The sequence below is a fragment of the Polypterus senegalus genome, chromosome 2 (genome assembly GCF_016835505.1).
Source record: "Polypterus senegalus isolate Bchr_013 chromosome 2, ASM1683550v1, whole genome shotgun sequence".
In the NCBI taxonomy this organism is placed as follows: domain Eukaryota; kingdom Metazoa; phylum Chordata; class Cladistia; order Polypteriformes; family Polypteridae; genus Polypterus; species Polypterus senegalus.
The window spans coordinates 102505081-102520929 of NC_053155.1; positions in this window are offsets into that span (position 1 = coordinate 102505081).

Sequence of the window (15849 nt, forward strand, 5' to 3'; positions counted from 1 at the left end):
TATTTGCCATTTTCTAGTCTTTCAGAATTTCCCCTGTGCACAGTGACTTCCTAAATAAATGCGTCAAGGGTTTATATATGTATTCCCTAAGAACTCAAGGGTAAATATTATCTGGTCCTGGAGATTTGTTTGATTTCAGCCTATTTAATCTAAGCAATACTTCTCCCTCTACAATTTATAAATCCCCCAGTCCCTTTATAATAGTCCCATTTATTGCAGGGATGTTATCTGCTTCCTCACATGTGAAGACCTCAGGAAATGCAAGTTTAGAGCATTCACTATTTCACTGTCTGTATTTTTAATTGCTCTTTACTATTCCTGATGCATTTTACGTCCTTGACTTTTCTCTTACTACTAAAATACCGAAACAATCTCTTTGGGTCATCTTTCGCTTTATCTGCTTTATATTTCTCTCTGTCTTTTAGCCTTTCTATTATCCTATTTAATGGATGCCCTTATGTCTTCATACACCCAAAGATTCACATTGGAGTTATTAGTCTTATACGCTTTATACAGCTGCTTTTTCCTTTGCAGCTTCTCCCATGACTATAATATCCCGCTTTAAACTTGCCTTTTTAATATTAATAAAAAGAAGTGTGTTGAAATTACTGTCTGCATTGGGTGGTCTATAACACACTTCTAAAATAAGACCTTTTCCCTAATGCTTTCCAGGTGAAGCCACATGACTTCAGTAAGATGGGGCTCTTCGTGCAACTGAAGAGGACTTGCGTTTAAATTCTGTTTGACATAAACAGCAAACCTACCTTCCTTTTTGTTCAGTCTATCCTTCCTAAAAATGTATATTCTTCTATGTTATACTCATCCTCATCTTATGTTCTTTAGCCAGATTTCCGTTATTCCTATAACGTCATAATTATGCTCCTCTACATACAGCTCCAACTGATTTGTTTTATTTTTGATACTTCTAGCATTAGGGCAATTCATTTTTAATGTGTTACTGATTTTACTTTTACACTTAAATGTTAGGTTAGAATTTATATTACTATGCATTTTTATTTTTACAGCATTGTTTGTTTGCCTGCGATGGGCTGGCGCCCTGCTTGGGGTTTGTTTCCTGCTTTGTGCCCTGAATTGGCTGGGATTGGCTCCAGCAGACCTCCGTGACCCTGTAGTTTGTATATAGCGGGTTGGATAATGGATGGATAAGTGGATGTTTGTTTGCAGCTGCAGTTGTGACCCACTGGGCTAGCTACTTTAAGCAGTTGTTCAAAGCTGATCCTCCGGCTAGGACACTGGATATCTCTGGGTCCATGGATCTTGAGACTGATCCTCCAAATAGCTGTGAACTACCTGATCTCACTGAGATTGCACAGGTAGTGAACCAGCTGAGGGGAGGAAAGGCTGCAGGGATTTGTGGTATCCGATTTGTGGTGAATTTCTCCAGGCTGGTGGTAAGGCTGTCCTCCTGGCATTGCAAGCAATCTTTGCTTCCATTTAGGAGACTGGCATCATCCCAACTGACTGGAAAACAGGACTTTCTATCCCTATCTAGAAAGGGAAGGGTGATTGCCTGGACAGCAGCAACTACAGGGGGATAACACTGCTCTCGGTGCTGGGTAAAGTCCTTGCTAGGGTCATCCTGAATAGGATCCGTGATCACTTGCTCACCTACCAGCGACCGGAACAGTCTGGTTTTAAGCCTAAGAAGTCTACCATTGACTGCATCCTGGCACTGAGGGTTCTCATGGAGCGCAAACGCGAATATCAGCAGAATTTCTTTGCAGCCTTTGTCGATTTTCATAAAGCATTCGACTTAGTTGATCGAGCTGCCTTGTGGGATATCCTGAGGGTTCGTGGGATCCCCTCGAGGTTGCTGAATATCATGGCCGGCCTATACACTAGTCCTGTCAGTGCTGTGCAGAGTGGAGGCAGAACCCCTGTGTTTTTACCAGGGGTCCATCAGGGGTGTGTTCTTGCTCCTACTCTGTTCATTGCTTGTATAGACTGGGTGTTGGGCAAGGTCATGAGGTCCAGTGCCTGTGGGGCATCTGTTGGTGAAGAAAGATTTATGGATTTTGACTTTTGCTGATGAGGCTGTGATCTTCGCAGAGTCAATGGAGGCTCTGATCGGGTCACTCGAGAGACTGAGCGAGGAGTCTGAGCGTCTGGGCTTGCAAGTGTCCTGGATAAAAACCAAGATCCATGCCTTTAATGACCTCTTGGGCACAGGCATCAGCAGTGATACTGTCTGCAGAGAGTGTATCGACCTTGTTGAGTGGTTTACTTACCTTGGCAGTGACATTCATGTCTCTGGTGACTCTTCATATGAAGTCAGTAGACAGATTGGGAGAGCATGTGGGGTCATGAAGTCGCTGGAAAGGGGTGTGTAGCGCTCCCAATATCTATGCAAAAGGACAAAGGTCCAAGTCTTTAGACTCCTGGTGCTTGCTGTCTTGCTATATGGTTGTGAGACATTGAAGCTATCCAGTGACCTGAGACGAAGACTGCACTCCTTTGGTACTGTGTCTCTCCGGAAAATCCTTGTCTACCACTGGTTTAACTTTGTGTCGTATGAGCAGTTGCTCATGGAGTTCCGAATGAGGCACATTACCTGCATTGTGAGTGAGCATCAGTTACAACACTACAGCCATGTGGTGTGTTTCCCTGAGGGTGATCCTGCTGGTAAGATCCTCATTGTTGGCGACGTGAGAGGTTGGACCAGGCCAAGGGGTCACCCACGTAACTCCTGGCTGCGACAGATGGATGGTCATTTCCAGAGGGTGGGACTGGACCGCATGTCTGTCTTGGGGGTTGCCAACCGGAATCCCAAGTTGTTTCATTGTGTAGTGGGTGTGGCAACACACTATACCAGTGCATGCTCCCCAACTTGACTTGACTTGATTGTTTGTTTCTCCATGTAAAGTTTCTAAACTTGGCCTGTCCTAAACTCCCTGCACAATATATCCTTAATTTAAACAATCCATGACCAACCATATAGGGGGATCTGTGCTGCTTGCACACACTCCATATTCTCTTTTAGAATAGGATGGATTTTGTTATATCTAACTATAACTGCCCAATATATTCAAGTATATTTGTGGAAGGAAGTGCCTTGTTCTCCCATTCCACTTGTGGAATGTACAATAGACCATGGGGTTGTCTACCATATAACAATTCAAATGGCGAGAACCCTGTAAAAAACTTGTGACACTTCTCAAAATGCAAATAATACAAGAGGGTGTAAATGGTTTTAGTTCCTCTCATAGTGCTATCAGGCATTTCAATGATTCCTCCTGGGGCACTCTTTAAGTTTATTTTGAAATATCATTTTGAAATATCTGAACAATGTACATTTTATTTATTTATTTATTTATTTATTTATTTATATTGATTGATTGATAGGCTCTACTATTTATCCTGTGAGTCTGTATCCTTGCTTTTGTGTTTCTGCTGCTACAGTATATGCAAGTGAATTTCCCCATAGGTTTAATAACCATTTTCTAATCTAATCTAATTTGATTAAACTGCTCTACTAAACTATCAGTTTTAGTATGATATACTGAGGTATATGAGATATGATTCTGAGTAACTTTGCACCATCCCTGAACATGTCTGAAATGAAAGGTGTCCCATGGTCCACTACTTTAAGGATGCCCACATAGATAAAGATCCCCCACTAGTTTCTGTACAATATTTTTAGAAATGGCTTGTCACAGTGTGAAAGCCTCTGGATATCTAATAGCATAACCTATAAGGACCAGAATCTATTTATGCCCTTTGGCTTAGATTTGCCCTACTACATCTACCCCAATCTGCTTAAACAGGATGTCTATTAATGGTACAGGAACGAGAGGACTTCAGTCCTTCCATGAAATCTGTTGTACTTGATTCAGAGCAGGATTCAAGGCCAAAAATACAAAAGCAACAGACCTACTCATTAATTTCCAGCCAATAGGACCACAGCATAACTCACTCCAAAGTCTTATTGAACCCAAGGTTGGCTCCTAGGAAATGGATGTAGGCCATCTGGGAAACATGCCATTGGTAGGCTTTAGCACTAGCAACAGTGCCCACAACTCTCCCTCATATTGAGCTACGCTATATAATAAGCCATAGTTAATTACATAATGCAGTCCCTGAGGCACTGGATATATGGTTCATGGTTTATTTATGAGAATGACTACGTTTTTAGCAGGTTTTAAGAAATCATTGCTCCATTGTCCTCTTTAAATGATGCTGGAACTGGAAATGTAGCTTGGAGAGAGGATCTGCCTTGACCTCCGTGGTAAATATTCCAAAATCAAAATCTATAGTCTGTAATTTTTGTCTAAAAGTGAGCTCAAGTTGTAGAACTAATTAAGCATGATGTCTTACTTTTAAGTTTATCGTACATTTTTTTGTTACATGGTAACTTACTTTATGCCATTAAATTGTCAAGGATGATGAATGCATCAGTGGAAAATATTTTAATAAATTTTAAATGCAGGCAGTAACAACTTTAATATGTGTTTTTTCAGGCGAGGAACTATTTTCTGGCTGCAACAATGTACTTGGATTTGTTGTGGTGTTTAATGTGTCATATGGAATTAGTACAAGATAGCAATGATAGTCAAGCTGTAGACTTCGTTTTAAAATCAAAAGCTTTACGTTTAGTCTTTGAGCTTAGAATGTCCTCTGTACTGATGTGATTTGTATAAGTATTATATAATAATGTTATTTGCGATGTAAAGTCACTCCCAGTTTATATCTATGCTTTAATGTCATCATTCATGTCAGAATCTAACAGAGCCAAATTTTTGTTATCCCACCACAATAATGATATACTAAACTTCTAAATGACCTTTTGCAAAGGATCTTAGACATGAGTGTAAATCCAAACAAGTACAAGGGCATTTGAAGATTTAATGTATAATTTATCTCTTGGGCATACACTATAGAATTTGCTTGTGTGCCAAGACTTGGGTGGAATAACAAATTTTACTGAGCATAAAATCCATATATGTCATATAAACTCCTTGTAACTGCCCATTACTTGGGATTGTTCTTCACTGTAGACAATGAAGGGAAAACACAGGGGGAAAAGTCTTATTGCAAAATTTAAATAGTCATGAGAGAGATGCAAGCAAGAATGCTTGTTACATTTGGTTTGGCAATTAATCTATAGGTAACTTTTTTCATATGCTTTACTAAGAGGCACTGTAATGGCAAGAATAGTTAATAGTTTGAGGTTCAACCAGTCAGATAATTAGCAGTTACTGTAAGCAATTTACAGAACCTGATACCTTATTTCATATTTAGCAATTCCTTTATTTAAATTATAAGGAAAAAAGAGTTCTGGCTTTTTCTAAAATGTAAATGTTAATCTATGCTGCTTTTGAGATCATAGTTACTCAGTTTCCCTCAGTATACTTATTTAATAACAGCATGATCAATTTCAGTGAGTAAATATCAGTGCAAACAGAAGGTTCAAATATATATTTTACACAGGTCAGCAGGTCATTTTCATCAGAGATAATTTTATGTGAGTTTGGTAGTATTTTTCTTGCTGATTTCAAGTCTGTGTTTAATTTTTCCCTAGCACATCTAGTTTTTGTGATGAAGCTAATTATATGTTGCATGATATTTGCTATAATTAGCCTAAGCGTATTACAAGATTTAATGACAGTTGTCTATATTTTTATGTTACATATGGCATTAACTGTGATTGATTTCAGTTGTTATCATGCCTAGAAATTGTATTAATCATCCAGACAGTTTCTGCTATGTGTATGTTTTATTCACGACGAAGCATAACATCATCCAATTATCAAAGATCTTAAGAAGATATACAAATTGTACTTCGGCTGCCCACTTGGTGACTAGGATAAATCAGGGGCTCCACATGTCATCTGTAGGAAGAGATATTTATAGGTCCACTGATCAAGTCCATTTTGCAGGATGATGGTTTTAAACAATTTCTCTCAGCAGCCGAGCTAGAAGGTTGGGAGACATTCAAGTGGCTCTGTGAAAACTTTCTGGGCAGCCATAGGTCTGCTGCATACAAGGAAGGAGTTTAGAATCTGCTTGATTCATACCAGAAACTGAGTTATTGGATGTTATTTAAAGATTACTTCTTCAACATACTTCTAGAGTACTTTCCAGAAAATCTTGTTATGTTGAATGATAATCAAGGATAACATTTTCACCAGGACATTCAGTTAATGGATTGTCGCTACCAAGGTTTCTGAAATAAGAGTATGATGGCTGACAACTACTAGATGCTGTACTGTGACAATCCAGACAGATTGTACACAAGAAAATCCTACTAAGTGTTTCAGAAGAAACAGTGGTAGCTGACTGATACCGTTCAGTATATGCCACAGTGTGTGCCTATTTGACTTTGCCCTAAAGATATTGATACATTTAGTTCATTGGTGCTTACATTTTAGTAAAAACTATATGCAAGTACACAGTAAACTAACATTACTCATATCTCAGAAAGTTGACGTGACTGGAAAAACTGATTTTGAAAAGTGTGTTTTGGTCTCTGATGATTACCAAAAAAATTTTTTGTTGCCTTGTGTTGTCATTATGAATAATGTCTGCTCATCAGAAGTTCATTACTTTAGTGGAGAAATTTGAATATAATTGAAGAGACTAAAATAGACGTTTTCTCTCAACAAAGAATTATCCACACATACATTTTGTGAATCTAATTTATTTTCATTATAGGTTTGCAGAATGCTAAAGTTTAACTAACTCTAAATGGACAGAGCCCAGAACCCAATCATTCATATGACAGTCTGAAATGTAATATACATAATAAATGTATATTAACATTTATTATGAAATGAAAATAGTAAGCAACTGTTAACTACTAAAAAAAATAATAAATAAGGTATCAAGCAATTTGCAGTGGTCATATCGGTGGTATTAAAAATCTGTAGTCACCGCAGCACTCCAGGACTGGGCCTAATTTTTCTGTCATCAACATAAACAATATGACCAAATGTACTGTATGTGGTCACCCCTCCAATTATTGAGTCCAGGTGTTGCATTGTTAAGAGTTGCATAAAATCAAGAAAGCAGGCATGCAATCTCCATTGACAAACATTGGTAGTAGAATGGGTCACACAGAAGAGTTTGGAAAAGCCTTCCTAGTAGAGTGGAGGCTGCTATAGGCACTAAGACTTTTTGACTTTAAAATACTGCTTATGGTTTACAAAGCCTTAAATAATCTCGCCCCATCTTATATATCGGAATGTCTGACAACTTATATTCCAAATCGTAACCTTAGATCCTCAAATGAATGTCTGCTCAGAATTCCAAGAGCTAAACTTAAAAGAAGTGGTGAGGTAGCCTTCTGCTGTTATGCACCTAAAATCTGGAATAGCCTGCCAACAGATATTCGCCAGGCTATTACAGTGGAGCACTTTAAAACACTGCTAAAAACCCATTACTTTAACGTGGCCTTCTCAAAACTTCATTTTAATTTAATCCTGATACTCTGTATATTCAATTTATTATCATAACTATTCATGGTGGCTCCAAAATCCGTGCTAACCCCTACTCTCTCTTCTGTTTCTTTTCCCAGTTTTCTGTGGTGGCGACCTGCGCCACCACCACATAATCAAAACACCATGATGTTCCTACATTGATGGATTAAAAGCCGGAAGTCTACATGACCATTATCATCAAGTCCGTCCATGAGAACCCTAAATCCAAAGAGGACTGTTTCATTTATGTTAGATAGAATGCCCAGAGGGGGCTGAACGGTCTCATGGTCTGGAACCCCTGCAGATTTTATTTTGTTTTCTCTCCAGCCGTCTGGAGTTTTTTTTTTGTTTTTCTGTCCTCCCTGGCCATCGGACCTTACTCTTATTCTATGTTAATTAGTGTTGTCTTATTTTAATTCTTACTTGGTCTTTTTTTTCTCTTTTCTTCACCATGTAAAGCACTTTGGGCTACATTATTTGTATGAAATGTGCTATATAAATAAATGTTGTTGTTGTTGTTAAGAGAGAGGCAACTCCATGTTAACACCCATGGTTTTCAAATGGGATGTCCAACAAGGTCATACATGTGCGATGGTCAGGTGTCCACAAACATTCGGCTATATAGTGGCTATATATTATACAGTGTGTGTGTATATACAGGTATATATACTGTATATTCTAGTTGAATATTATGCTCTGTTCTGTTATGGAAAAATGTAAACTGTGTGATGTTAGGGTGGAGACTCTGAAGTCCATGATTACTTTAGTAAAGCATAGGCCTTATGCTAACGTTATTATTCATTAGCATAAAGCCCAATCTGCTGCCGAAAGGAGTTGCCACAATGACTAATTGGCTTGGCTATTGTAATTCAAAAATGAATATGTTAACGTTATATTGAGTACAGCAACATTCATTTGTTACAGGTAGCTATGAATTTGGCAGAACATACAGGGTAAATTTTAATTCTTTTGGAAAACATAATTCTAACTTTTACTCAAAATTATTTCAAAATTACATACATTTATATTGGCAACAATCATTAGGAAGTAAAGGAGGAACTTTTATATAGAAAAAATATATTTCAAGACTATTAGCATTAGGCTTCATGCATCTAAATTTATTGTGCAGAAAAGCAGTAAAAATCACATCCCACAGCACTGTGGGTGGTAGATTACTTCTTTTGTAATAAATTTAACATTGTTGCTTTCTTTGCTGGAAACATTTGTTGATAAATAATAAACCTGCAGACAAATTACTTCTTACTGAGTGAGAATCTAAGCTTGATTGTAATAATGGCAGAGGAATTTGTTTTTGTGTAATAAAGTTAGCAAAATGGAAAAATTCTAAAAGGCTTTGTACAGACATGACTGGCATGTAAAATAAGTAGTCAAACCAAATTGTGAATTCTAGTCTGACCGTTAAGAATGAAAATGGCACTCAATGCTGTAAAAAAAGCAAAATAATATATTTCATACAGTATACATGAAAAAAATTAAAATATATAGCACTTTATATATATATATATACAGTATATATATATAGTTAAGAAAACTATAAGACAACCAGCTGCACAGCATTTTTGAGTCTTAGTCAAATTAGTCACTTTATTTTACAAGTTACAAAGTAACTTCTGTCAAAGTAAAATTTAAAGACAATGTCTACTTTGCTTATCAAAGGTACACATAATGTATACAGTATATGCCTATATCTATATATATACTGTATATATATATCTGTATATCTCTATACATTTATCTCTATATATACATAAAAGGTGGAAAAGGGATTTCTGACCACTTACTGAAGTAGTCGATAAGTGTAATTGCATAGTGATTGCCATGTGGTGCAATTTGGAATATCAATAGCAAGTTTGTCCCAAGCTGTATTTGAGATGGACACTGGTTGTAATGGAGCCGCATTTCTATTAGTAGTTTTATCATGCTGTATGCAAGTTGTGCGTGATTTGATATTATCCTCCACTTGGGAGTCCATGCCAGGTCACCAATATAAATTCCTGAGTCCCTGTTTTGTTTATACAATCCCTTCATGTGTAGAATGTGCCAGATTAATCATCTTAGATTGTAGTTCTGATGGGACAATGATCCGCTGAGTGCCACAAATAAGAAGTCAATTTTGTACAGCCAACTCAATTTGAATTCTAACATTTGGAATAACTGCAGGCTCACATCCTTTTTAAGTACAAGGCTATACTTTAGTAATATACATCTTGCCCTTTTGTAAAATAGGGCACACGGCGCAAGCACTTAGAAACTGATCTGCAGTCACTACAACAAAGTCAATAGACTATTTTCATGCCCAAATTTATACTCATTGCTGTAGCTGAATGACATGACATGTCGAGCTAATCACCTTGCAATTCTTGTGCCCATTTTTCCAAGCCCCTTGCTAGTGAGTAATGTTGTTAATGGACAGTGATCAGTGCATAAAGTAAAATGACATACCCACAAGTAGGTATGCCATTTTTCTTTGGTCCACACACAAGCAAGAGCCTCTTTTTCAATAACAGAGGACTGTCACAGTCTGACAATGTACGGGATGCAATGGCAACAGTTTTCTCAACTCCACCATAGTCATGTGTAAGAACAGAATCAGTGTCGGATTCCGAAGCATCTGTAGCATCTGCAACTTGTAGGCAAAGAAAGGTCAAAAATTGCAAGCACAGGATTTGCAGTAATACATTTTTTAATATGATTGTAGTTTTCTTGTGAAGCATTTGTCCAAGAAAATTCTCCAGAATTCCTAAGTAATGCATGAAAAAGTTCTACCAGACTGATATAATTTGGAAGGAACTTAGAGTACCAAGCAGTCAGTCTAAGAAATGAGTGTAAATAGTGTACGTCATGAGGCGAGGGAGCTTCGGTTGCTGCACTTACGTATTATACATTAGGCTAAAGATTAGCAAAAGACATGAAGACAATGGAGTACTGTAGTAACTTGTGTTCATGGACAGACAGTAAATCCCCATAGACTATAATATCATTTAAGTAAATTGCACCCCATCCTGCCCTGCTAGTATCAGGGACATCATTTGCTGAAATGCACTTGGAGCTGACATCAGGTCATTGAGTACTCTTTTAAAATGAAAAAATCCATCGTGTTTTATAAATTCTGTAATATCTCTGCTATCCTAGTGTAAAGGTTCTTCATTGTAAGCATTTTGAAGGTCAGTGGTAGAGAGCATTTTAGCTCCTCGAAAATGAGTGAACACTTCTTCAATGTGTGGTAAATGGTGGCTATCTATCACCACAACTTTGTTTAGCTCACATAGGTCTATTCATAGTTGTATTTCACCTGACTTTTTCTGGATTACTACCAATGGTGACACCCAATGCAAAAAATCAATTCTGTATAAAGCCTTCATGTTCAAGTCTCTTTAACTCTTTAGAGACAGCCACACGGACAGAAAATGGTGAATGATGAAGTTTCTGCTGAACAGGTGTTACCTCATGTCGCAGTTTAACTTTATGTATAAATCTATTAGTCACACCTAGTGCATGACCATTCTTAACATTTATTACTGTCATCTTGTATAAAGACTCATTTACCATTTTCTTGGCTGCAGCTTGTCCATTTCTGATATGTAATTTAAATGCTGTAAAAAAGTCCATGCCTAACAGAGCTGCTCTAAATTGCACAATGTAAAATGTAGCTTGTGTATGATTTGTATCTATAGTAATAAAAAGAGGGATATATCCAAGTATGGCAATTGGTTTATGCATATAAGTCATTAGTTGTACTTTTGAATGGGCAAGTGGTACATTACTAAAATGACGATGGTAGAATTCTTCTGGCAGAACTGAAACTTCTGAGTCAGTGTCCACAAGTAAATCTGCTTGAATGGGTTGACTGCCGGCAGCTCGCAGGAACATTGTGCATCAGAAACCCTTTGTTGTGCATCTGTAGCGTCATCAACAGTAAGAATATAGAAAATACACTGAGCTTCAGTCCGTAAGTAATGAATCAGGGTGCATTTACGTTTATCTGAAAGTGGCGTATCAGTAAGAGTACATAGTTGTCACACATACTAATTCATGAATTAATAGGTATTGCAGGCTCACCCAGATTTTCAAGAAATGCAGGAGGTGGTGAGAGTCCAAAAGTCACCATCTGCATTGCCAATATGTTATATAGCTGAAATAAATTAACCACACACTATTGTTAATTTTTCCTCTCCTTTATTTTTCTAAAGTATTTTCTAAACCCACCCTCTCAGTTTTGATGGGTGAAAATAACAGTTTTCATTTCAAGGTTTATTTCATGTTGCATACATTGTCACTGAATTAATAAATGAAGGAATAATTAAATAAAGATATAAAGAAATAAGGATTAAAACATATTTTGTGACACATTTTAAATTGTTTATGCTCACATATCATGATGTTATTATTTTTTATTGTCCCATTTCATAATGCATTTGTGTATTTCTTTTTTGCCCAAAATATTCCTCCTTACACTATATGGAATGAAGTGGAATCACTTTGTTAGCCAAGTACATTTACACGTAACAAGGAATTTGACTTGGAGACACAATAAATGCACACACATAGCAGAACCATTGTAAAAAAAATACAAAAAGATTGAAGTAAGAAGTAAGATTGTCATTAATTTTTAACATTAGGCCTATTATAAGAATAGCAGAGGCAAATGCATGAAAATTCAATTTTACAAACTTTTCTATTATGATCTCACTTCAGTTTATCCAAGATAATTAACTGCTCAAAAAATTTTGCACATGAAAAATCTTATTCCAAAGTTAAATATCCTGCTGTCTTCAATGGCTTGGATAATCCAAGTTATGGGTTACCAACAATGCCATCCTTACTTCCTTAAAAATTGTTTCTGTACTGACATACCATATATACTCGTGGATAAGTTCTCCCGTGGATAAGTCGGGACTTGATTTTACAGTATAATTTCTGGTATTTTATAATGTTGGTTGTATAAGTCGAATGCAGAAAACTCACGCTAATGGTACAAGGGATTAAGATATGCTAACGCCAACCTGAGAGAGTTAACCACGGAGTACACTGCCTTTTTTTCTATGTGGGTGCAGCAATGCACTGTATCAGCACGTGCTCCTAACCTCTCTCTCTCTATTGGGCCTGCGTGACCACACGGTAATACATGAACTATTCCGAAAAACAATGTTTGCATTGATTTGTGTTTTTTGTATCTCACACCCTCATACACCTTTATCGTAACAGCATACCTTATCTACAATGGAGCATTCAATCAGAAGAAAATATGAAAACTGGTTTTAAATTAAATGTTAAAATAACAAAAGAAATTGGTAACTGTGCTGCTGCAACAAAATTTGATGCGTCTGAGAAACTGATGCGAGATTGAAGGAGGCAAGAAAAAGTTAAGTTTCACATTTTTAAACGGGCGTATAAGTCGCGGTCTGATTCTATGATCGATTTCTTGGGTTTCAAGACCCGACTTATACGTGAACATATATGTTACTTAAAACAGCTCAATCTTAAAGCAAATAAGAAAACTGTTCTAGAAGTAGAAATTCAACATTTAGAAAGAAAAATTAAAAAAAGAAAACGAGTCAAACTGTCAAAGACAATTGAAGGACTCACAAAACTCTCCAGATGTAACTTGTGTGAACCGCCAGGTGGGCACCGCCTCCTCAACCTGACACAGACAGGCGTGGGACACAAGTTCAAGGCACACAAAGTTTTTATGTTTTCCCTCATGGGAAACGCCTTCACTATTTCCCACAAGTTCAGCACAGTTCAACACACAGCACAATACTTCTTCTTTCTTTCTCTCTTCTTCTCCACTTTTTTTCTCCTCCACTCCTCATGTCAAGCTTCATTTCCCTCCTCTTGAATCTGGCTCATGGAGTAGTTGCTGCTGGCTCCTTTTATAAGGCACCCGGTGCTTGTTGACGCATTTCCGGCAGCACTTCCGGGTGTGGCAGAAGAGCTGCTGAAGCACCCCTTGGCAGTTCCCACGGATCCCAACAGGGCTGTATCCAACTCCAACTCCCATGGATAGCAGGGGGGCTGCCATCCAGTGCTCCAGGGGAGGTAATGCTATGGATACACTCACTCCTCTGGTCCTTCCAGTGTGAAGATGTCCTGGCTGGGCAAGGGCCTCGGCCATCCGCCACACTTGTAAAAGCATTTCAATTGTGCATGAGAGCCAGCTCCTTCCTGAACTCCCCTTCCTTTGTTACTTTAAAGCAACACTAGTATCATACAATTCACAGCCACATCCACACTAGTGGATCATATTGTAAACATATTTTTTCAATATTTTAAATGAAGTCAGAGATACTAAATTAATAAACACATATATTTAGGATACTTGTATGTGATATTCAGTTAATGTGTATTAATTTCTAAAAAAAAATCAATTGCACGGTTAATGTGCTTCAGAATCCACTTGTCAGAGCTTAAAATCTTTATTTGCTTGTTCTAATGAAGTAATGCTTCTAAGCAAAATGGCAATAAATACTTTGATAAGTGAAACAAGTGAGAAATTATCCTTGGCCAAAGTGATTCTCACTCCATGCACAGCATCATAGCATAAAATTGCCCTGTAGTTAACTCAGCTTGGTAAATTCCCATACCAAAGTGCTAGAAATTCTTAATATACAGTTTTTTTGAATTGGTTCAGCATTATGATATTGAACTTTGCAAAATTAGTTTATTTTACTTTTTTTAAGTTGGATTTTTTTTACAGAGAAGAAATTCTGTTGTATTTGATGTGGTCTTCTGAGCAAGTACCTGCACATTATGTGGAAAAAATATATTGATTCACTAATTGAAGTGTGACACGGCCAAAGTATACTGTGAGGAAAGGTTCCATATTTCCTGTAATTTCTGCTATTTTTATGTAAACACTGCACACTTCATATTTTAGCATTTATTGAGCTATTAAATTTTGAGTTGATCTCCCTGAACCATCTTTTAATAAAAATGAAAAACTGTTTTTGGCTTTGTTGTATAATTTTAGTGTTTAAAAGGTCTATTTCTGAATAGACCTGAATTTCTGAAGTTTATTTTTTCATGCGTGCATTCAAGTCAGACTGCAGATGCTCATTGTTATCCAAACCATCGAATGTCAGGGCAGAATACACTTTGGCATAATGTTAACGAATCAGTCCTCCTCACAAAACTGAACACCACAGAAAATGTTTGTGTTTACCTCACATAAAAAGAGCATTGGATAGAATTAAAGTGTAGCAAAGTACATAACAAGATTAAAACATTATTACAATTTGAGAAATGTAGCATTTAGCAATTAATACAATTTTTAAAATTGTATTTCTAGCTTATTGAAGTTAAATAAAAAGGTGTTATTAGATATGATCAGTATGTTATTCAAGAATGTAATTATGAATTTAATTATGAGTATTAAAGTATGATTAAATATTCAAAATAAACAGATTGACTTGCTTTATTGCAAGATTTAGGCTTCAGGGATTCACTCAAAATGCTGTCTTAATGCACTCTTAATTAAAAAACATTTCAATTTTGAATTTTATGTAGATTGATACAGTAAGGAAACTGTTTCTTTATGAGCACTCATTCTACAGGGGTTAGCAACTGAGGAGGGATGCCACCCAAAGAAAGTAGAACGGGGTGTGGGCACTTGCTTTGGTGATTGGCACAGGTGTATGTGAGGTCTGAAGGCAACCAATTGGTCTGCTTAGTGCTTAGAAATTTTATTTATTTTTTTATTTTTTTTGTTTTTTAGTCATTCTGGTGTGTGTGTTCAAACCATACATTGTATTGTATTTATAATAATAATAATGATACATATTTATATAATGCATTTCCCTTGCTCAAGGTACTTCAGAGTCTCAGAAAGAACAGTATATGTGACATTGGATACAAATATTTTCTGCATAGAACACTAAAGTGATAAATACTGGATATGAGAGGCATTAAACAGAATAAAAGAAAAAATAAACCAGGGTAAAATACTTAATTCAATATTAAAAGAAATGCCTGAAACAAATAACTTAATTTGTGATATAAGACGCACAAAAATTATCCTGAGCATCTGGACAGAGGGGTAAACTGAAAGAAGGGGCAGAATGTCAGGTTAAGTTAAACGCCTTCCTGAACAGATGAGTTTTAAATTGTTTTTTAAAAGAATAAATTGAGTCAACTGATCTAATTCATTTTGGGAGGTCATTCCAAAGTCTGGTCGCTATACAGCTGAAGACCCTGTCACCCATAGGATAGGCCCCAGGTTAGTGTGGGGCACAATAAAGTCACCAGAATCAGAGTAGTTTAGTGGGCGAACAGGAGCAGAGTGATGGAGAATGTCACCGATGTAGTTCAGTGCAAGGCCATTTAAAGCTTTGTAGGTTATGAATAGAATTTTATATTCAATCCTGTAAGACAGGGAGCCAATGAAGGTGAAGCA